Consider the following 23,641-nt stretch of genomic DNA (forward strand, 5'->3'; position numbering starts at 1 on the left):
ATAATATTGGAAGGGAAATACTGTGATTTTGGAAAGGTGTTTTGGGTCATAGAAGAACTGAGGCCATTGTAAACAACTGCATCTTGAGGAAACTAGGAAGTAGGAATTTTTTAAATTTATTTTTTAATTGAAGGACAATTGCTTTACAGAATTTTGTTATTTTTCTGTCAAGTATCAACATGAATGAGCCATAGGTGTACATATATCCCCTCCCAGGTGATGCTGTGGTAAAGAATCCACCCACCAATGCAAGTAGGAAATTTTGACATATAATCAAGAAAGTATGTCAGGAGAATCAACATACTTCTTTCATTAATGAAACTGGATATTTAGGGAAACAATAAACAAAATCCTTCAGATATGGCTTTATCTAAGATGTGTCAGTTGGTCTGCTTTCTTTCATTATTTTTAGAAAAATATTAAAGAATTAACTCAGTAATGGGAGACATATTTTTGAAACAAGTGAAATCAATTCTATTTAGATTTTAGATTTACCTTTGCTTTACACATGCCCATGCATTGTGAATCCAGGATAAAATGAGTGGTTCTGGCCTTGAAATAAGTAAATGGTAGAAAGAGTGTGTGGATGTTATTATATAAATCATGTAAAACCTTAAACTTTATCCTTTACATATTTAAAAAATACAAGGTGGCAGGCATGGAAGGTATTATCTGAAGGATAGTTTCTTGGCAAGATACATTACCTTTTGTTAAAATACATCCTTCCTCCAACTGTACATGGGATACTGTCATGATTGTGCACATTTAAAGTCTTCAGAAATATGTATGTGTGTGCTCTGCGGCCTTTCACTTACTGTTATTATCATTACTGTTTTCAAATGATATCTATTAACAAAATATTTTCAACTAAAAAAAAAAAAATTAAATGGCAAGCAATTGTGTTTTTTGATTCTCAAAGTAGTATGTCTGGAGAGTTATTTTGGCCATAATTAACTTCAGGTTTCCCAAGGGAGTAAAAGCAACATAGTTTGTGTTGTGACTATTCATTTTCATATATACTATATTTGCATTCTGTTCTTTTAAACTCTTCTCATTAAAATATGATTTGTTGGCAGCCATTGTTTTCAAAGTTTAAATTTCCCTCAGATACGTTTAGAATTAAATATCCTTTCTATTTTATTAGGAGGTAGCATGAACAACTTGCCATTAGAACTATTTCTCTTATTATTTTCATGGTCCAAAAATGAGCAATTATCACTAATTCCTTTATTTCTATTTCAGATAGACCAATTAAAGTAACATAGCCAACCATTTCTTGCTTTTGTGTTTTTAAAGCTAGTTTTTATTGGCATTTGAAAAGAACATGACATTGAAAATTAAAGCCATAAATGTAAGCCCTATAGAGTTTAGAGCAGTGAAAATAGCAGGCTAGATCAGAACTAGCTGAGAACAGAGGAAAAAAACTCTCCCTTAGAGGATCTTAAAATCATAGAGAAACAAATGCATAAACAAGATACTGATAAGTTCAAAGTTGCTTAAAGGCTTATAGCATTTTATTTTTAAGAAGAATTTGAGGAACTATGATATTTTTAAAAATGCATCTATCATTTTGAAACCTGAAACTTATATAGTTGAATTTTGTCTGGTAGCCATCTTCCTTAAAATTTATTCTTTCCCTTTTAAAAGAAGTAAGTGGAGTGACCTCAAGGAGAGAAATCTGCAATAATAGTCCCAATTTTGCCAGCCTAGGCACTAAAACCTGTTGACCTCAAAAGTACTCTGTTCTACCCTTAATCATTTTAGCGTTCTTTTATATCATGTGTTTTTTTACAACTTGCAGTGGTCCAGGCTGTTAGAACTCAGGATAACGTGTTTCATGGCTTTCAGAGTCCACAGACACCTATCTTTGTCTCTTATCTCAGAGGTGACATGGCTGACACTGTCAATTTTCTTTAGCAAAGTCCCTCTAACAACAACAACATCTGTCAGCAGGATTTATCCCAGCATTGTTTGGAATGGTCACTCCAATAGACAATTTTTAGTCAACTATGCACTCAGCATATCAGCAGTAAATGACACTGTAACTGTCATATTAAAACTAATAGTTTGTGACATATTGCAAAATATCTAAATCAGAATAAGAAAGGAGGATTTTGAACAACAAAATTTCCCTGTTAAGTGATGCTCAGCACTCAAAACCCTAACAGTGATTGTAATAGTAATTGATCCCTCCAAGTTTCAACAACTTTATCTTCTCCTTAAAATAAAACATGTAAAATATCATGTATGAAACGAGTTGCCAGTCCAGGTTCGATACATGATACTGGATGCTTGGGGCTAGTGCACTGGGACAACCCAGAGGGATGGTATGGGGAGGGAGGAGGGAGGAGGGTTCAGTATGGGGAACACATGTATAACTGTGGTGGATTCATTTTGATATTTGGCAAAACTAATACAATTTTGTAAAGTTAAAAAAAAAAAATAGTCCTAAAAAGAAGAGTAAAACATCAAAAGAAAATTATGTCTTAAAATAAGATTTTTTTCCCCCTTGATTCTTTGTATATTGTTGTTGTTTTTTTCCTGAGTTATATCTGACTCTTCTGCGACTCCATGGATTGTAGCCTGCCAGTCTCTGTCCTTGGGATTTCCCAGGTAAGAATAATGGAGTGAGTTGCCATTTCTTTTTCCAGGGGTCTTCCTGACCCAGGGATAGAACTTGTGTCTCCTGCATTAGCAAGCAGATTTTTTATCACTGAGTCATCAGGGAAGCCCCTCTTTGTATATTGATGAACTGTAAATTGCATCTATGTAAAAATAATTGTATCTTACTTCATATTTAACTATGTTTTAAAAACAAATGATTAAGTATTTCACTTCTTGCTCTGTAAATAAGTTTTACCTAGAGTTCAAGGAGAAAAACAAAAGCAATATGAAGACATAAACATATAATAAGAAAATAAAAGAATAAAAATATAAGTTCCTGATAGATTTCACATTTCAACTGAAGCTAATATGGTTTACTCTAAATGCCATAATTGAACAGAAATGACCTGATAGAATTTCACTTAGTTTATAAAAAAGGTTTTTTTTTTTTTTAATCATAGCCCTGTAACATGGCTAGTGGTAGAATAAGAAGGTAAAAATAATACATTGAAAAGAAGCTTGTATAGCAGAATAGTTATGTTAAAGAATAGATGTGCACTGATTTTTAGTCCCAAGGCAGCCAATTTAAAAACACAGATTTTGTTTTCTAAACAGAAAAAAAAATACATTTGTATATAGAATACATAAATATATAATGCTATTTTGTGAAAGAAGTAAAATGTGCAGATTTACATCCTGGAATATTCTCTTTCAGACAAATATGCTCAGACACCCAAATGGAAATGAGCATATGTGATGATTTAAATACAGAGCAGTATAGAGAAATATTACCTTATTCCAAGATGAACATTTATTTTGACCATGAGTTTGGTTTTCACTATAATAGGTAAAAGTGAAAACATTCATACTTAGAAGTTAAAATGAGTATATTTTTTTAGGCAGAATAATGTCCCCCCCCACCTCAAAGATACTTATATCTAATCTCCAGAACCTGTGAATATTAGATTACATGGCAAAGGTGAGTAGGTACAGATGGAATTAAATTTACTAATCAATTGACCTTAAAATAGAAGGTATTCTGCATTATTGAGGTGAGCTCAGTGTAATCACAGGAGACCTTAAAGTGGGAGAGGGAATAGAGCAATAGAGATGCAGCTGTGAGTGGTGGCTTGGGAATGCAGGCCACCTCTCCAAGACAGAATGACCTATATGGAAAAAGAATCTAAAAAGAATTGACATATGTATATGTATAACCGATTCATTTCACTGTACACCTGAAACTAACACAGCACTGTAAATGAACTATACTTCAATACATATTTTTTTAAAAATAAAATTTAAAAAGCCAATATCACACACAAGAAAATATAACAAGAAACTGGTGTAGAGCTCCTGGAAGGAATGCAACCCTGAGGGCACCTCGACTTTAGTCCAGTCAGACCTATTTTGTACTTCTGATCTCCTGACTATAAAATAATAGTAATAAAATAAAATAATAAATTTGTATAATTTAAGACACCAGGTTTGTAGTAATTTATTATAGCAGTAATAGGAAAATAATATAGATTTGGATATTTTCCCTTCAGAATTTTCAAAAATTTACTCTACTCAAATAATTGTGGCCATTCAACTTTATGAGGTCTGTAGTATTATAATGTCATAAAATATTAAAACCATGAGCCTTACAGGTAATTCAATTACTTGGCAGTTACATCTGAGGTTTAGAGATACACACACAGACATACACCCACACTGACATGCACATATTTATAATCTGAAAGATGTTGGTATTTTTTTATGTGGACAGTTTTTTAAATCTTTATTGAATTTATTACAATATTGCTTTCTGTTTTGTTTGTTTTGCTGTTGTTTTTGGTCATGAGGCTTGTGGGCTCTCAGGTCCCCAGCTGGGAATCATACCCACATCCCCTACAATGGACGGCAAAGTCTTAATCACTGGACTGCCAGGGAGGTCCCAGCATTTGTATTCATGTTTAGACACTGAAGGTTAATATATATGTTCTTCTTACATAAGGGTCACCATTCTAGGTGAAATTATATGAAATGTTAGACTTTATTAAGAATTGTAATTTATTTACATGTAATGAGCATTTATATTCAGGTATTATTTGAAGCATATTGCTTCAACTCATGTCATTCTCACAGCAATCCTCTTAAATTTCTTTACACTGTCCTCTCTTAAAAGAGAACCCTAATGTACAATATCAGTAACTTAACTAATATCACTCAATTCAAAATCAGTGTAGTTAGAATTCAAGCACAGACATGCTTTGCAAACTATATTACTCAGCTCCTGCTGTGGCAGTATTGTGTAACAAGCAATCCCAAAGCCAATGGCTTGCAATGATATTTATTCACTTTCCTGGCTTAATAGATCTTTAGGTTGGCTGCAGTTTGATCTCAACTAGGCTCATTTAGTCTTTGCTGGGTGACACTAGACTCTAGGTACTTTTTGATTTATCTTCTTCATTCTGGGGACAAGCAGTTCCTCAGGGCATGTTCTTTTCATGGCAAGTAGTAGAAGACCAAGTGACTAAGTCAAACAACACATGTGCATTAAAAACCTCTGTTTATGTCACAACTGTTCAAGTGTTATTGCCAGGCAACTCACGTGATCAAGAGGATGGTAATAGATACTCTGGGTACTGTACTGGTACTATACTACCACAGAGGCAGATGGCAAAGCTAGGTCAATGTGTAACTCATAACAGAGATTCAGGATGGGATTCAGAGTGTTAACAGCTTCATTAGGGAGTCCAGAGGTCCCCAAATGGTAGGAGGAAATAATCTGCAAGTGGCGGACTTTTTTCCCTTCTCTGGTGATGACATCTGATTCTACCTGAACTTAACTTTTCTCAAACACTGAGCTAACCAATTCATTTTTTATGAAAATGTTTTTCTTAAGCTATGTTAATAAAACTATGTATTTGCTTTGGAATCTGCCTTTCTTTTTTTTTTATTTTTTTTTTAATTTTATTTTATTTTTAAACTTTACAATATTGTATTAGTTTTGCCGCCTTTCTTCAAATCCATTCCTCCTAAGGCCAACTTTTTTTTTTTTCCCCTCAAATCTTAGGCTGATAATGGCTCAACAAACCAGTATTCATGTCAATTGTTTTGTGACTGGGGGAATGATACAAAAATGCATATTGTGGGAGAGAGGCTTGGTGAAACTACCTCAGCCTTGAGGTGTCTCTCTTATCTGATTAGCAGCTTGCTAACAGACATAAACGGAGAAGGCAATGGCACCCCACTCCAGTACTCTTGCTTGGCAAATCCCATGGACGGAGGAGCCTGGTAGGCTGCAGTCCATGGGGTCGCTAGGAGTCGGACCCGACTGAGCGACTTCACTTTCACTTTCATACATTGAAGAAGGAAATGGCAAAACACTTCAGTGTTCTTGCCTGGAGAATCCCAGGGATGGGGGAGCCTGGTGGGCTGCAGTCTCTGGGGTCCCACAGAGTCGGACATGACTGAAGCGACTTAGCAGCAGCAACAGACATAAAACATCTTGCTAAAAATTAGCAAGCAGGCCCTTTTTCTGTCACCTTCTGATGTCTATGTCAGAAGCTTTCCCTATCTCTCCTATACTTTAATAAAATTTTGTGACATAAAAAACTCTGAGTAGTCCATCCTCGTCTCTGGCCCCTGAACAAAATTGTCTCCTCCCAAGTTCACGAATCCCAGCATAGCACACAGATCTTGAGAACCACAATCTTTCAGGATGATCATGACATCTTACATAGCTCTCTCATATCAACTTTCCATTTCCACTTTCGGCATATCACCTTGCTGTTTTACTCTACAGTTCAGGGTTCTTTACAATGTTTCCTTTTACTCATAAAAGAAAGAGTTGAAGCTTTGAAAATACCTATTTTGAGAGTATCCTCAGTCAAATCTCAAAGGAATATAAAAGCTCAAATGTATTTCATGAAGCTAGGCTTCACAAAAATTAGGTAGGGACAATTAATCTTTTTCACTATACAGTTCCAGTGGGCCAGAAGAAGTATGGTTTTTTAGTTTAGTTCATTTATAATGTTGTGGTAGTTTCAGATGTACAGCAAAGTGATTCTGTTATTATATACATATATTTTTTTTTCAGATTCTTTTTCCTTATATATTATTATAAAATACTGGGTAAAGTTCCCTTTGCTATACAGTAGGCTCAGTAGGTCCTTGTTTGTTACCTACTTTATATATAGTATACTGTATAAGCTAATTTCAAACTCATAATTTATCCCTTCTACCTCTTCCCTTTGGTAACCATAACTTTGCTTTCTATGCCTGTGGACCTAGTGTTATTTTGCATATAAGTTTATTCATATCATTTTTTTTTAGATTCCACATATAAGCAATATCATCCCTCTTGTTTATGTTTCTTTTCAGACTCCTAAATGAAAGTTAAGAGGTAAAAATATGTGTATTTTCATTGAATTTCTTTATTTACTGAAACTTATAAATTTTATTATTTTATAATTAGTTATTTTAAATAATTTACATTTATAAGTGCTATTTTGGAATACAACAGAGCATAGCAAAAATTTTTGAAGATAATATTCAGTTCAGTTCAGTTCAGTTGCTCAGTCGTGTCCGACTCTTTGTGACCCCATGAATCACAGCGCTTCTATCACCAACTCCCAGAGTTCACTCAAACTCATGTCCATCGATGCCATCCAGCCATGTCATCCTCTGGCGTCCCCTTCTCCTCCTGCCCCCAATCCCTCCCAGCATCAGAGTCTTTTCCAACGAGTCAACTCTTCACATGAGGTGGACAAAGTATTGGAGTTTCAGCTTTAGCATCATTCCTTCCAAAGAACACCCAGGACTGATCTCCTTCAGAATGGACTGATTGGATCTCCTTGCAGTCCAAGGGACTCTCAAGAGTCTTCTCCAACACTACAGTTCAAAAGCATCAATTCTTTGGTGCTCAGCTTTCTTCAGAGTCCAACTCCCACATCCATACATGACCACAGGAAAAACCATAGCCTTGACTAGATGGACCTTTGTTGGCAATGTCTCTGCTTTTGAATATGCTATCTAGGTTGGTCATAACTTTCCTTCCAAGGAGTAAGTGTCTTTTAATTTCCTGGCTGCAGTCACCATCTGCAGTGATTTTGGAGCCCCCAAAAATGAAGTCTGACACTATTTCCACTGTTTCCTCATCTATTTCCCATGAAGTGATGGGACCAGATGCCATGATCTTCGTTTTCTGAACGTTGAGCTTTAAGCCAACTTTTTCACTTTCACTTTCATCAAGAGGCTTTTGAGTTCCTCTTCACTTTCTGCCATAAGGGTGGTGTCATCTGCATATCTGAGGTTATTGACATTTCTCCTGGCAATATTGTTTCCAGCTTGTGTTTCTTCCAGTCCGTTTCTCATGATGTACTCTGCATATAAGTTAAATAAGCAGGGTGACAATATACAGCCTTGACATACTCCTTTTCCTATTTGGAACCAGTCTGGTGTTCCATGTCCAGTTCTAACTGTTGCTTCCTGACCGTCATACAGATTTCTCAAGAGGTAGGTCAGGTGGTCTGGTATTCCCATCTCTTTTAGAATTTTCCACAGTTTATTGTGATCCACACAGTCATAGGATTTGGCATAGTCAATAAAGCAGAAATAGATGTTTTTCTGGAACTCTCTTGCTTTTTCGATGATCCAGCAGATGTTGGCAATTTGATCTCTGGTTCCTTTGCCTTTTCTAAAACCAGCTTGAACATCAGGAAGTTCATGGTTCACATATTTCTGAAGCCTGGCTTGGAGAATTTTGAGCTTTACTTTACTAGCGTGTGAGATGAGTGCAATTGTGCAGTAGTTTGAGCCTTCTTTGTCATTGCCTTTCTTTGGGATTGGAATGAAAACTGACCTTTTTCCAGTCCTGTGGCCACTGCTGAGTTTTCCAAATTTGCTGGCATATTGAGTGCAGTGATTTTGGAGCCCCCCAAAATAAAGTCTGACACTGTTTCCAGCATTATTGATACAAAAAAACAAATTTTAACCTGATAATTGAAACTTATACTTTTTCTGTATGCCATCTCTAACCATAAAAAGGTGAAAGATTAAAAGAATATCCATGGATATGTTTAGAGAATTTTTCTAAGTTAGGTGTCAAAAATTAATTTTATCTTATTTCTAATTTTATTTCAATATTTCAAACATTTATATTAATTTATATATAAATTTTGTTATAAAATATTTTTAAAAAGTTAAATATAGTCAGCTCAGATTGGGAGAAGTTCTATTTAAATTTGTTATTTCATTTTCTGGGCTTCTAAAATACCAATTTATTTATCCATTACAATTTGCCCCTTTTTATTAAGTTGAAATGCCTCACTAGAAAATATATTTCCAACTCTGTTTGAATATCTATTGTATCATAGAATGTCCAAGTATGACCCAAATTAGAAAAGTAAAACATCCTTTTAATGGTGGATAACTAAGAAGCAGAATTAGAAAGTTATAATTCTCAATGAAAAATAAAAATTCAATTGGAAGCTGAAATGTTTTCTAACACACATTTTCTAAAGCAGTCACTAATAAATAGAACAACATTTTTCCATGAGAACATATTATAGTAATTAATTTTATTTAATTATAAGACAATAAATACTTTCATCCCCACATGTTTTTCTCTGAGACAGATATGACAGCAACTAAATTAAATGTGTTCACATCTGTGATTTAAATATTCATTTATATTTATATATGATATCCTGCCAAGTATGCAGGTGCAGAAGACCCAGGAAAGCATGTGGATGTTCGTTGTGCTGTCTTAAACTGCACATTCAGCACAAAGACCCTCTATATTTTACTTAATTCACACTCTTATACAGAGAGTGATATTAAATTTGACTTACCGTAGGTACAGAAATGAAGTGTTTCTGACAGCTAGGCCCTGAGCAAAACTAAAGGCCCCTTAGGAAAGCACTCACTACTACAGTTCAAGAGCTTGGCTTCTTGTTTATTCTGAAAACTACCTGGGAGATTGTCTTTCTACTCATACTTAACTCTTCTGCTGTGATAGACATCCTTAAATACTCAATGGAGCAAGCTGTTTAACTTTACTTCATCCGAGTAATCCTTTTCTAGACCCTAGAACTGTGATAGGCAGAGCTCTTTTTGTTTCATATGAAGACTCTTAGAAATACTTGTGTTGGCTGATTCAGTGTTTTGTGAAAACAGAATGTTACCATTTACAAATTGTAATAGAAAAGATAAGTAGGGCTAGACTATAGTCTAGACTGATTTTATCCACACATTGTCTTTCCACCTGAATTTTAATGTTTAATTCATCAAAGCACTGGTACTTGTAATAATCAAAGCTTACAAATCTCACAGATGTGAACATAATGGTGACAGGTATGGGAACAGTGAAAAATAATATTTTAGAGAGAGGTAATCTTCGAAAATCTGATAGATGTGATCAATGATATTTATTGTATTAAGTTTATTAATAAAATAAAGTTCCACTAAATAAGATTAAAAGTACAAAAGGTCAACATAATCTGGAAATATATGTATACTGACATATATATGCTTATACACATATACATTATACATATACTATTACTATAGAATAGAGTGCCAGTCTCATTACTAAGAGCATTGTATAGTATCACATAAATAACATTTTGAAGCTGACCTTATTATTATTGTTTTTTAAACCAAGGAAAATGAACCATGGTGAGAAGAGGTTAAGACAGGTTATCCTGTCAAAAGGTCAAAGTTTATCAGCGTTGCATAGCTCTTAAACTAAGGTTATATGTGCTATTTAAACATTATCCACTACAGAATGTTGCCTCCCACTAAAAGAGAGCCCCAAACAAGCATTTCAATAATCTTTGCATGCTCAGTCACTTCAGTTATGTCGACTCTTTCCGAACCATGGACTGAAGACTGCCAAGCCCTTCTGCCCATGGGATTATTGTGACAAGAATACTGGAGTGGGTTGCCATGCCCTCCTCCAGGGTCCAATAATCTTTATTCATGTCCAATATTTTTCAATATTACCATTTTAAAGAAAAGCAAAGACCAAGCTATGTGTGCAGTTTTAATAATTCTTCAGACTAAAGGTTTTATAACAGTTCTCCATTTTAAAAGTATGTTAAGGCAAGAAATGGAAACTTTTCTATTTTTATTCCCAGAGTGGCGGGCTCTATAAGTAAGATTGATGAATCCACCAAATATTTTACTATTAGATTGTATTATAGTTGTACAGTGGCTAAGTTTACAAGCTCTATTGTTTTATAAATAATAAAATTGGTTTTTTAGGCCACCTATTTTTATTTTTTTAAATCTGAGTTTTTATAGAAACTTTTCATTTGTAACATTTAGCATCATAGTATAGCCCTTAAATGTATCTATACACACCTAACCCATACATAAAAGTGGAAATATATGCAATTTCTTATAAATAATGTAATATGATCAAAAGATAAGTATGCTCCATTGCTGTCATCCACAAGCAGACTTTCTTTATGGTAAAAGTAATGATTTGTATATAATCAGTGAAAATGAAAAATCCAGTGATCTTCGTTTTTATTTTATTTTTAGATAGTTCAAGATATTTGTAATTGCTATGTAGCTATTAAAATGTGCTATGTATGGCTCAGATGGTTAAGCCTCTGTCTACAATGCAGGGGAACCGGTTCGATCCCTGGGTAGGGAAGATCCCCTGGAGAAGAAAATGGCAATCCACTCCAGTACTCTTGCCTGGAAAATCCCATGGACAGAGGAGCCTGATAGGCTACAGTCCATGGGGTCGCAAAGAGTCGGACACGACTGAGCGACTTCACTTTCACTTTCATACTCAGTTGGTCAGAGGTTAAAGCGTCTGTCTGCAATGCAGGAGACCTAAGTTCGATCCCTGGGTAGGGAAGATCCCCTGGAGAAGGAAATGGCAACCCACTCCAGTATTCTTGCCTGAAAAATCCCATGGACAGAGGAGCCAGTGGGCTACAGTCCACTGAGTCGCAAAGAGTCTGACACGACTGAGCAACTTCACTTTAAATAATTTACCTTATAATTTAATTAAATTAATTAATTTATTTTTGGCTGTAATGGGTCTTTGTTGCTGCATGCAGGCTTTCTCTAGTATGGCAAGTGGTCTTATTGCAGTGGCTTCTCTTGTGGTGCACAGGCTTTAGGACATGTGGGTTCAGTCGTTGTACCTCCCAAGCTCTAGAGCTCAGGCTCAATAGCTGTGGTGCCCCGGCTTAGTTGCTACGCCTATATGAGATCTTCTAGGACAGGGATCGAACCAGTATCTCCTGCAGAGGCGGTCAGATCCTCTACCCTTAAACCTCTAGCTGCTGCTGCTGTTAAGTCACGTCAGTCGTGTCCGACTCTGTGCGACCCCATAGACGGCAGCCCACCAGGCTCCCCCGTCCCTGGGATTCTCCAGGCAAGAACACTGGAGTGGGTTGCCATTTCCTTCTCCAATGCATGAAAGTGAAAGAAAGTGAAGTCGCTCAGTCGTGTCTGACTCTTAGCGACCCCATAGACTGCAGCCCGACAGGCTCCTCCATCCATGGGATTTTCCAGGCAAGAGTACTGGAGTAGGGTGCCATTGCCTTCTCCAGGGAGGCCCTTAAATCATTTTAGATGCTATGATTCATCTTACTGGCTCTCATCACTAGATGAGTGAGAATGATTTGCCAGTGATTGGTGTGGCTCCCTGCTAAGGGTCCTGCTGTTACAGTTTCTTGAAGAACACCATTTGAAACTGTGAACTAAATTAGACAATCACTGCATGTGGAAGTTTTCTTATTGATTGTTGGAACTCTGAGGAATTTGATTCATCACATCTTTTTTGTTCTTTAAACATTGATTTGCTATAGAAGAGGTTTACTAAGAGTCTATGAAGTGTGTCTCAAAAAAACTGATAAAACAAGCAACAGACTGAACAGATCCATGAGTAGCTTTTTTTTGTTGAAAGTGAAAGTTGCTCAGTTGTGTCCAACTCTTTGTGACCCCAAGGCCTATACAGTCCATGAAATTCTCTAGGTCAGAATACTGGAGTGGGTAGCCTTTCCCTTCTCCAGTGGATCTTCCTGATCCAGGAATCCAACCAAGGTCTCCTGCATTGCAGGTGGTTTCTTTACCAATGGCGCTATCAGAGAAGCCCTTATTTTTATTGAATTCTTTACCTTGAAAATTGTTATGTATTTTATTTGCTTACTTTTTGGTGTGATATATTAAAGTTAGTTTTCACTTCTATACCTCACCTATTTATATTTAACCTCCTAGTTAAATGATGTTTCTTTTTGATGCAAGATGTTATCAATAATTGAAGGTACTTCATTACTCTTGCAATCCAAATTTTGTAAGGACAACACCGATTTGGGAAATGCAATTTTAGCTTCCCTGAGAATTAAGTGAAGGAAGATGAGAAAATATGGAAAGCAGTAACTGTAAATAATGTAAAATGTATTAGCTTATAATTATTTCCCATTTCTCATCCTAATTTTGTATCATCAAGCCAGACCTGACTTCTTTAAGGAGGTTTCAAATTCCAGTTTTGTAATAAGAACACATATATATGGCTTATTTTTAAGTGTATGGACCTTATTTCAAAATCACTAGCTGTGTTAAAAATAGATCATCATATAAAATTATTTTTGTCTTCCGCGGTGGCTTAGATGGTAAAGCATCTGCCTGCAGTGCGAGAGATCCAGGTTCGATCCCTGGGTCAGGTAGATCCCCTGGAGAAGGAAATGGCAACCCACTCCAGTACTCTTGCCTGGAAAATTCCATGGATTGAGGAGTCTGATAGGTTATAGTGCATGGGGTCACAAAGAGTTAGACACGCCTGAGCGACTTCACTTTCACTAAAATTATTTTAGAAATGTACATTTTGTGTTTAATAACTGTATCTCAGAAGATTTATCTTATGAATTTTATTTTCCTAGGTTAATATCTGTTGCTGTTCAGTCTGTAAGTTGTGTCTGACTCTTTGTGACTCCATGGACTGCAGCATGCCAGGCTCCTCTGTCCTTCACTATCTTCTGGCCTCTTTAGGTTTTGCAAAAAGTTTTAGTATTGTTGTATTAAGAAATATCCCTCTATAAATAGTATTATAATTTGAGGTAGTATGCCACTCTTCAAGCTGTATTGGGCCAACTATTCTTATCTGTCTGAATGACTCTTCATGAATGATAGAAAACAATTATCACACATTTTACCTGAAATCAATACTTTGATGCTTTATGAAAGCAGACTGATAAGGCTTCTATTCTACAGAAGCATTCTGCTAACATGATCACTGCTGTATTTGGCAGCATATTTTGTCAAATAAAAAGTCTTTGAAAATTGAAAACAAATACCATGACTTGCATGTTATGTAACTAAAGGAAAAATAATCAAGCAATGTATGGAATTGAACTATAAAGCATTAGCTAAATACCTAACAATACTCAGGAGCAGGCTATATTAAATTATCCCCTTGTTCTGTCATACATTCATCCATTTATTTCATGAATAGATATGGAGTGACAACTCTGTACTAGATGAATTTCTTGGTGTTGAGGGCATAGTAGTTAATAAGCTGAAAGAGCTCCTGCCTCTGTAAAATTTAGATAACTGTGTGTTGGGAGGAAAGAGACACCAAGCAAGTAATTCCATGAATTTCTGTGAATCATCAAATAACTGAATAATCCTATGATAACTCAAAGTCACACAGATTGACTTTTTGGTTAGGGATGTTGTGCCATCTACCTCAGGAAGGGACACTATCTAGAAGTAATCTGTGAGGGTGAACCAAAGATATAAAAAGCTAAATGAAGAGAATTCTATGCAGATGAAGCAACACGTGGAAAGGCAAAGGAGCTGTGTGTCAAAAACTAACAGGAGACCATGTCCTTATTTGAAGAGTTTGGAGAGTTTGACAGGAGCCAGAGCACTGGCATGTGTGTGTGTGTAAAGATTATTTTTGTGTACTAAATCATGTTTTAAAAATTGATAACTGGGGGTTAAGAAGAATTTGGAGACTGGCATTGACACTTGTGTGTGCTCAGTCACTCAGTCATGTCCAACTCTTTGTGACCCTATGGACTGTCATCTCCTGCCCCGCCAGGCTCCTCTCTCCATGAAATCCTACTCTAGGAGATCTTCCCAACCCAGGAATTGAAGTCCCATCTTTTGTGTCTCCTGGATTGGCAGGTGAACTTTTCACTGTGTCACCTGGGAAGCACTATATTGACATATATATACTATTGATGGGGCTTCCATACTAGCTCAGATAGTAAAGCATCCACCCGCAATGCAGGAGACCTGGGTTCAACCCTTGGCTCAGGAAGATCCCCTTGAAAAGGAAATGATAACCCACTCCAGTATTCTTGCCTAGAGAATTCCATAGACAGAGGAGCCTGGCAGGCTATAGTGCATGGGGTTGCAAAGAGTCAGACATGACTGATCAATTAACACATACACTATTGATAATATGTATAATGTAGATAACTAATAAGGAAGCAGCAGTTAGAACTGGACATGGAACAACAGACTGGTTCCAAATAGGAAAAGGAGTATTTCAAGGATGTATATTGTCACTCTGCTTATTTAACTTATATGCAGAGTACCTCGTGGAAATTCTGGGCTGGATGAAGCACAAGCTGGAATCAAGATTGTCAGGAGAAAAATCAATAACCTCAGATATACAGATGACACCACCCTTATGGCAGAAAGTGAAGAACTAAAGAGCCTCTTGATGAAAGTGAAAGAGGAGAGTGAAAAGGTTGGCTTAAAGCTCAACATTCAGAAAAATAAGATCATGGCGTTCAGTCCCATCACTTCATGGCAAATAGATGAGGAAACAGTGGAAACAGTGACAGACTTTATTTTTGGGGCTTCCCAAATCACTGCAGATGGTGACTGTAGCCATGAAATTAAAGACACTCCTTGGAAGAAAAGCTAGACAGAATATTCAAAAGCAGAGACATTACTTTGCCAACAAAGGTCTGTCTAGTTAAGGCTATGGTTTTTCCAGTAGTCATATATGGATGTACTGCTGCTGCTGCTAAGTCATGTCAGTCGTGTCCGACTCTGAGACCCCATAGACGGCAGTCCACCAGGCTCCCGTGTCCCTGGGATTCTCCAGGCAAGAACACTGGAGTGGGTTGCTATTTCCTTCTCCATGAGAGTTGGACTATAAAGAAAGCTGAGTGCTGAAGAACTGATGCTTTTGAACTGTGGTGTTGGAGAAGACTCCTGGGAGTCCCTTGGACTGCAAGGAGATCCAATAAGTCCATCCTAAAGGAAATCAGTTCCGGATATTCATTGGAAGGACTGATGTTGAAGCTGAAACTCCAATACTTTGGCCACCTGATGCAAAGAGCTGACTCTTAAAGACCCTGAAGCTGGGAAAGATCGAAGGCAGGAGGAGAAGGGGATGACAGAGGATGAGATGGTTGGATGGCATCACTGACCCAGTGGACATGAGTTTGAGTAAGCTCACCTTGCTGTACAGCTGAAACTAAGAAAACATTGTAAAACAATTATACTCCAGTAAATTTTTTTTAATCAGTAACTACTTATTGATTATATGTTTCTGTTATGTTCAAGTTACTGTTTCTCCACATAAGTATGATAAAAAAATTTACAGTTGAGCTTTTGTTCCTCCAGAATTAAATATGAAAACTGACTTTTGTTTGGTATATACTACCTGCTAGATACTATTCCATATTATTTTATTTATATATTTTAATTTATTTATTCTTTATGAAAACTGTGAGAAAAGCAGTTGTTATAACTCTTTTTACACATAAGAAGTAATACACAGAAGAGTTCAATAACTTGCCCAGAGCTAACAGTACATGTGTCAAAGGCAGAACTTGAACCCAGCTCAACTGGCTTCATTTCCTTCTCTTTCTTCTTCAACCTTTTTTGAGTATATAGGTTAAAAATGCAAATAACAAAAAAAAATTCCTGTGATATTTTAAGTTTTAACAATGAAATGAATAATTTTATTCATCACCAAATTTAATACATATAATATTACCATTGAAATCAAATTTCATATATTCATTCTGTTTTAAAAGATCCTCTATTTTCATCCTGCCCAAGAAAGTCACTATCCAGAATTTTATTATCGGTTGTCTCATATTATCTCATACTCTTATGGCATATGCATGTATCTTTACTTTCTAAAAAATGTTTCATCATTGAGCTTTATTTCCATGTAATAATGCTTTTGTGACTTCTGTGACTAGATTTTTTTTTTTCATTAACTATCTTTTTAAGGTTCATATATATGTCGGCCAATATAAAGGATATTTATTAATTTTCACTGTTAAAAGTATTTTGTCTTACAAACCTACAAAATCTCATTTATTCATTCAATGCTAATAGACTTTTTGGTTCTTTGTAGTGTTTGCCTTAGAAATAATGGAATTTAGAAAGATGGTAACAATAACCCTGTATACGAGACAGCAAAAGAGACACTGATGTATAGAACAGTCTTTTGGACTCTGTGGGAGAGGGAGAGGGTGGGATGATTTGGGAGAATGGCATTGAAATACGTATAATATCATATATAGAACAAGTCGCCAGTCCAGGTTTGATGCACGATACTGGATGCTTGGGGCTGGTGCACTGGGACGACCCAGAGGGATGGTATGGGGAGGGAGGAGGGAGGAGGGTTAAGGATGGAGGGAACACATGAATACCTGTGGTGGATTCATTTCGATGTTTGGCAAAACCAATACAATATTGTAAAGTTTAAAAATAAAATAAAATTTAAAAAATAAATAAAATACACTTAATAAAAAAAAAGAAATAATGCTGAAATGTGCATTCCTGTACATATCTACTAGCACAGATATACAACTTTACCTTGAAATTCCAATTGTTTTCAAAATTATTTTATTAATTTATACTTTTCCTACACTATCTATTGCTTTATTCATTATTAACAACTTTATTTTTCCAATTTTTTCAATTATTTTAGTGTGCATTGTTTTGTTTTTCAATTTTGTAGCAATGAAATTCTATTATACTCAATGGTATTTAATTTGTATTACCCACATTAAAAATTAAGTTGAAAAAATCATCTTTATTATCTAGCTATTTTTTCTACTGTGAAATATTGGAGCATGACTTTAATATTTTGTTGTGATGCTTGTGTGCAGATGTGTATGCATTTTAACAATAGATAGGAATACAATATAATATGAATATTAAAATTTTTAATTGTATGTGAGCCAAATATTTTCTTCAGTGTGTGTTTACTTTCTTATTTTTTATAAAAAAAAAGATGCTTGACTTCAATGCAGTTAATTGTATCAGTATTTATTTTTCTAATTTGTGCAGTAAGTCTAAGAAATTCTTCCCTAGGTTCCAAATCATTTAAAGATATTCTCATTTGGAAGAGATTTTAAAATTTTCATTTTGTATTTAAATTCTTGGTGTAGTTGAAATTTATTGATTTAATATCATATGTGAAATCACATTAAATTAAGAATAATTTAAACACAATAAAATGATGTAAAAAGAAAGAATAATATCCAGAAACAGTGGAAGGATTGTATGGACAAATTTAAGGGGGTTTTCTTGTTGTTGCTTTTGTTTTTTGTTTTATTTTATTTATTTATTTTTTTTCTGGAGACATAAAAAATGCACCAGTGACATAAATACAAACATAAAAAATTGGTGCTTAATATGAAATTAGAAGATATAATGTTTTACAGTAAACAATATGGTATTTTTGAAAGATTTGAATAGCCTGTTATAATGAAAATAGCCCTCTAAGAATAATAATTGAATCATGTACTTCAACTGGAATTAAATTAAATTAAAATAGAGATAAAGAATCCATCTGCAATGCAGGAGACCTGGATTAGATCCCTCAGTTGGGAAGATCCCCTGGAGAAAGGAGCAGCTACCCACTCCAGTATTCTGGCCTGGAGAATTTCATGGACTATATGGTTCATGGGGATCTCAAAGAGTTGGACATGACTGAGTGAATTTCACTGGAGATACTTCTAGGGACTGCTCTAAAATTCAGGAAAAAGAATGGGCAGTGAAATTGAAAGGGCTTCCCTAGTGTCTCATTTGGTAAGGAATCCACCAGCAACGTAGGAGACCTGCATCATATCCCTGGATTGGAAAGATCCTGGGGAGAAGAGCATGGCAAGCCACTCCAGTATTCTTGCCTGGGGAATCTTAAAAATGAGCAAAAGATTAATTTTAAAGAATTGGATCCAAGGGAATTCACAAATTGCTGGAGATTCAGAGAGGGCCCTGAATAACAATTGTTTACCAGGGGCCTGGTAAACAATTCACCTACAATGTGGGGGACCTGGGTTCCACCCCTGGGTTGGACATATCCCCTGGAGAAGGGACCAGCTACCCACTCCAGTATTCTGGCCTGGAGAATTCCATGGACTGTATAGTCCATAGGGTCACAAACAGTCAGACATGACTGGTTCACTTATACTTGTGATAAAAAGAAATAAAATGCTTGCTATACTAACATTGTGAATAGGAGACTAGATGCTCAATGAAAGTAAAATCCAAGGCTATTTTCCTGGAGTAGTTTGTGACTAATATTAAGAGAGAAAAGGAGAGTAGAGAAAGCATGGTAGGGAGTTAACTGGAGATAAATAACCTAAGTGTTGATATCACCTAGAGCCCAGCAGCCATAATCTTGACAAAACTTTCAAATATCCATGTGATGATAATGTTTATTTTCTTAGAAAAATTCAGAAGTAGAAATTCTCAACTATTTAAAAAACAGTTGAAAAGATGCAATTATAGTTAAGGTCAATATTCTTCTGTGTTTAAGGTAGTGAAATTCAAGAAGGTGTTTCTACTGTAGATAACATCTCTTATATATAACTTAGATAAGGTTATAGAATGCACCATTTCTCAAATTTTTGTGAACCACTTACAGAATAATTAATAAGAAATTATAAATATTAATTTCTGGTAACATGGTTTTATTGTATTAATATATAGGAAAAATAGTTTTAAAAAACTATATAGGAATTTCCACCTTTCGGTTCCATGTGTAAGATGCTTGAAAGTTGCCACTCTATTTTAGCTTGAAGTATAAAGTTGAATAGACTGAAAAATCAATAATACTTTTTGGGTCTGTAATGGAGGTGAGGAACAGGGCAAATTACTGTTCCCAAGATTGGAAAGACAGATGGGGAATTTTGTATCATCAAACCAGAGCTCACAGGTGAAAACCTCTGAGAAATCCCTGCTGGGATAGGATAAATTGAACTGGAATTTACAAATTGCTGGAGATTCAGAGAGGACAAGTCTAAGAGTTAAAACCTCCAGGGAGACCAAGTCATAGAGGGCCCCATATTTTTGTGAGTTTTACCTCAAAATGTCTGACCAATTCTCACAGTAAATTTTGAACATACTTTCCACAGCAGGTGGGGAAAAGGAAACATTGTGAAATATGTCAGAGCATTCAGTTTTTCTTAAAATGTCCTGCTCTCAGGACAAAATCATTAACCAGAGTCTAATATACTGGGGATATTATCAGAGCATAACTTCCTGGAAGAAGGATAGTACACAACACTGGCCCACTCAGTTCCATCTACGAGAGTGGGAGTCAGGGAGACTGAGAGGCACTCAGGAAATTCAGTCTAGAGGCAAATTACAGGATAATTACAGGACAATAGGACGGTGGTCTCCAACTGCTTTGGCACCAGAGACCTGCTCCATGGAAGACAAATTTTCCTCAGAGTTGGGGTGGGAGGAGAGGGGTGGTTTCAGGATGATTCAAGCACATTACATGTATTGTGCACTATTACATTCTGATATATAATGAGAAATTATACAACTCACTATAATGTAGAATCAGACCATCAGGCATTCAGTTCTCATAAGGAGCACCCAACCTAGATCCTCACATATGCAGTTCACAGTAGGGTTTATGCTCCTATGAGAATCTAATACACCACTAATCTAACAGGAGGTGGCACTCAAGTGGTAATGTGAGCAAGGGGAGGGGCTGTTTGTACAGATGAAGCTTTGTTTCACTGCCACTCACCCTCTGGTGTGCAACCCGGTTCCTAACAGACCATGGACAAGTACTGGTCTGTGGCTCGGAAGTTGGGCACACCTGACATAGAACCATTTCACCTCCTTCCATGACCTACCATCACATTATTAAAGGCCTAATTGTAGTAGCTGGTTTTCCTCAGTATATAATTGCCAACTATAAAGAAAAGTCTAAGGAATATAAACGGTAAAATATAAAACAATTTGAAGAGGCAGAGCATGCCTAAGAACCAGATATGGCAGAAATGTTGGAATTATTAGACCAAAATTTTAAATAATTATGCTTAATATGCTAGGATTTTAATTAATAAAGTACAAAACATACAAGAAAAAAATAAACAATGTAAGCAGAAAGATTAAGATCTTAATAAAGCACAAAAAAGAAATGCTAGGGAAAACAAAACAAAGCACTGTTACAAAAATGAAGATTGCTTTTAATGGGATTGCTAGTAGATTAGAAGTGGCTGCAAAAAGAATTTCTAAGCTTGGGGACATATCAATAGAAACTGCTGAAACTAAAGAGTAAAAAGAACAAAGACAGAAAAAGCAGAGCAGAATACCCAAGAACCAATGGACAATTGTAAACCATGTAGCATACATATAAAGGGAATACTAGGAAAAGGAAGAGGATAAAACAGAAAAAAAAAAATGAAATAATAGTGACCAAGAATTTCCCTAAATTAACATCAAGTACTAAACAATAGATACTCCTGGAAAACTCCTGAAAGAAGCTAGGGTTGGGAGGGGGACACCTATGTCTTGAAGAGAAAAGGCAAGACGTATATGACTTCTCCTCAGGAAATATGCAACAAGAGAACTGCAGAGTGAAAAATATTTACAGAAAAAAAGTGCCACCAACTTAGAATTCTCTACACAGCAAAACTGTCCTTCAAAAGTAAAGGAGAAATAGATATTCTCTGATGATCAAAATTGAGATTTGTTGCCAGTAGACCTTACTTGCAAGAGTTTTTTTTTTTAATGTTCTTTAGGGAGAAGAAAAATAAATCAGAAACTTGAATCTATATAGAGAGGAGAGGAGAACCAAAGATGGAATAACTGAAGCTAATGAACTTTTTCTTATTCTAAATTTATCTGAGAGATTAGTTTGTTCAAAATTATAATAGTAACTATGTATTAGATTATCCCTGCTTATGTACATATCTTATAAGTGGATATGTGTACACACATATATACATACATATGTATATGCATATCTGTATCCATATATGAAATATATGTTTACTTATAAGTGAAATAAATAATAACAAAGATACAAGGAACGGGGAGGAGAAACTATAATAATTTTGTTATTATAAGTTACTCATATTATCCATAAAGTAGAATAGCATTATTTAAAAGTGAATTTGGACTAGCTGGAAATGTATATTGCAAATTCCAGAGCTATAACCAAAAATGTTTTTAAAGTATAGCTAATATGCTAAGAAAGAAGAGAAAATGAAATTATACAAAATGCCTAATTAAAATTAAAGTGACAAAAAGAGAGAATGGAAGACAAAAATAGGAATAAAGAACAAAGATACTAAATAGTAACAAATATGGTTGATAGAAATCCAACTACATCAATCACCACTTTGAATATGAATGGCCTAAATGTACTCCTTGAAAGAGAGAGTTTATAATAATGACAAAAAACAGCAGCAATAACAACAACAACAAAAGACCAAGCTACATATTGTTTTGAAAAAAAAAACTTTAAAAATGAAGACATTGAGTTGCATGAGCTGCTTATATAGTTTGGAAATTAATCCTGTCAGTTGTTTCATTTGCTATTATTTTCTCCCATTCAGTGGGTTGTCTTTTCGTCTCGCTTATGCTTTGCTTTGCTGAGCAAAAGTTTTTAAGTTTAAATAGATCCCACTTGTTTACTTTTGTTTTTATTTCCATTATTCTAAGAGGTGGGTCATAGAGGATCTTGTTTTGACTTATGTCATTGAATGTTCTGCTTTGTTTTCCTCTAAGAGTTTCATAGTGTCTGGTCTTACATTAAGGTCTTTAATCCATTTTGAGTTTATCTTTGTGTATGGTGTTAGGAAGTGTTCTATTTTCATTCTTTTACATGTAGCTGTCCAGTTTTACCAGCACCGATTTTTGAAGATGCTGTCTTTGTCCCTTGTATATTCTTGCCTTGGTTGTCAAAAATAAGGTACCTATAGGTGTGTGGGTTTATTTCTGGGCTTTCTATCTTGTTCCATTGTACCATAATGTCTTGATGATTGCTCATGCAACTCAATACCAGAAAAACAAACAACCCAATCAAAAGGTGAGAAAAAGGCCTAAACAGACATTTCATCAAAGACATACAAATGGCTAACAAACACATGAAAAGATGCTCAACGTTGCTCATTATTAGAGAAAGGCAAATCAAAAGTACAATGAGACATCAATTCACACGAGTCAGAATGGCCATCATCGAAAAGTCTACAAACAATAAATGATGGAGAGTGTGGGGAGAAAGGGGATCCTCTTGCACTATTGATGGGAATGTAAATTGATTCAGCCACTATGGAAGATGGTATGGAGATTCCTTAAAAAACCAGGAATAAAACCAATGTATGACCCAGCAATCCCACTCCTAGGCATATACCCTGAGGAAACCAAAAATTAAAAAGACACATGTACACCAATATTCACTGGAGCACTATTTACAATAGTTATAACATGGAAGCAACCTAGATGTCCATGGACAGATGAATGGATAAAGAAGTTGTGGTACATATACACAATAGAATATTACTGAGCCATAAAAAGGAATGAATTTGAATCAGTTCTAATGACGTGGGTGAATTTAGAGCCTATTATACAGACTGAAGTAACTCAGAAAGAGAAAGATAAATATCATTTACTAATGTATATATGTGGAATCTAGAAAGATGGTATTGATGAATATATGTGCAGGGTAGCAACGGAGAGACATAGAGAACAGACTTTTGGACACAGGGAGAGGGGAGGAGAGGTGAGATGTATAGAGAGAATAACAGAGAAGCTTATATTGCCATTTGTAAAGTAGATAGCCAATGGGAAT

This window comes from Bos indicus, chromosome 17, assembly GCF_029378745.1.
Source record: "Bos indicus isolate NIAB-ARS_2022 breed Sahiwal x Tharparkar chromosome 17, NIAB-ARS_B.indTharparkar_mat_pri_1.0, whole genome shotgun sequence".
NCBI lineage: Eukaryota > Metazoa > Chordata > Mammalia > Artiodactyla > Bovidae > Bos > Bos indicus.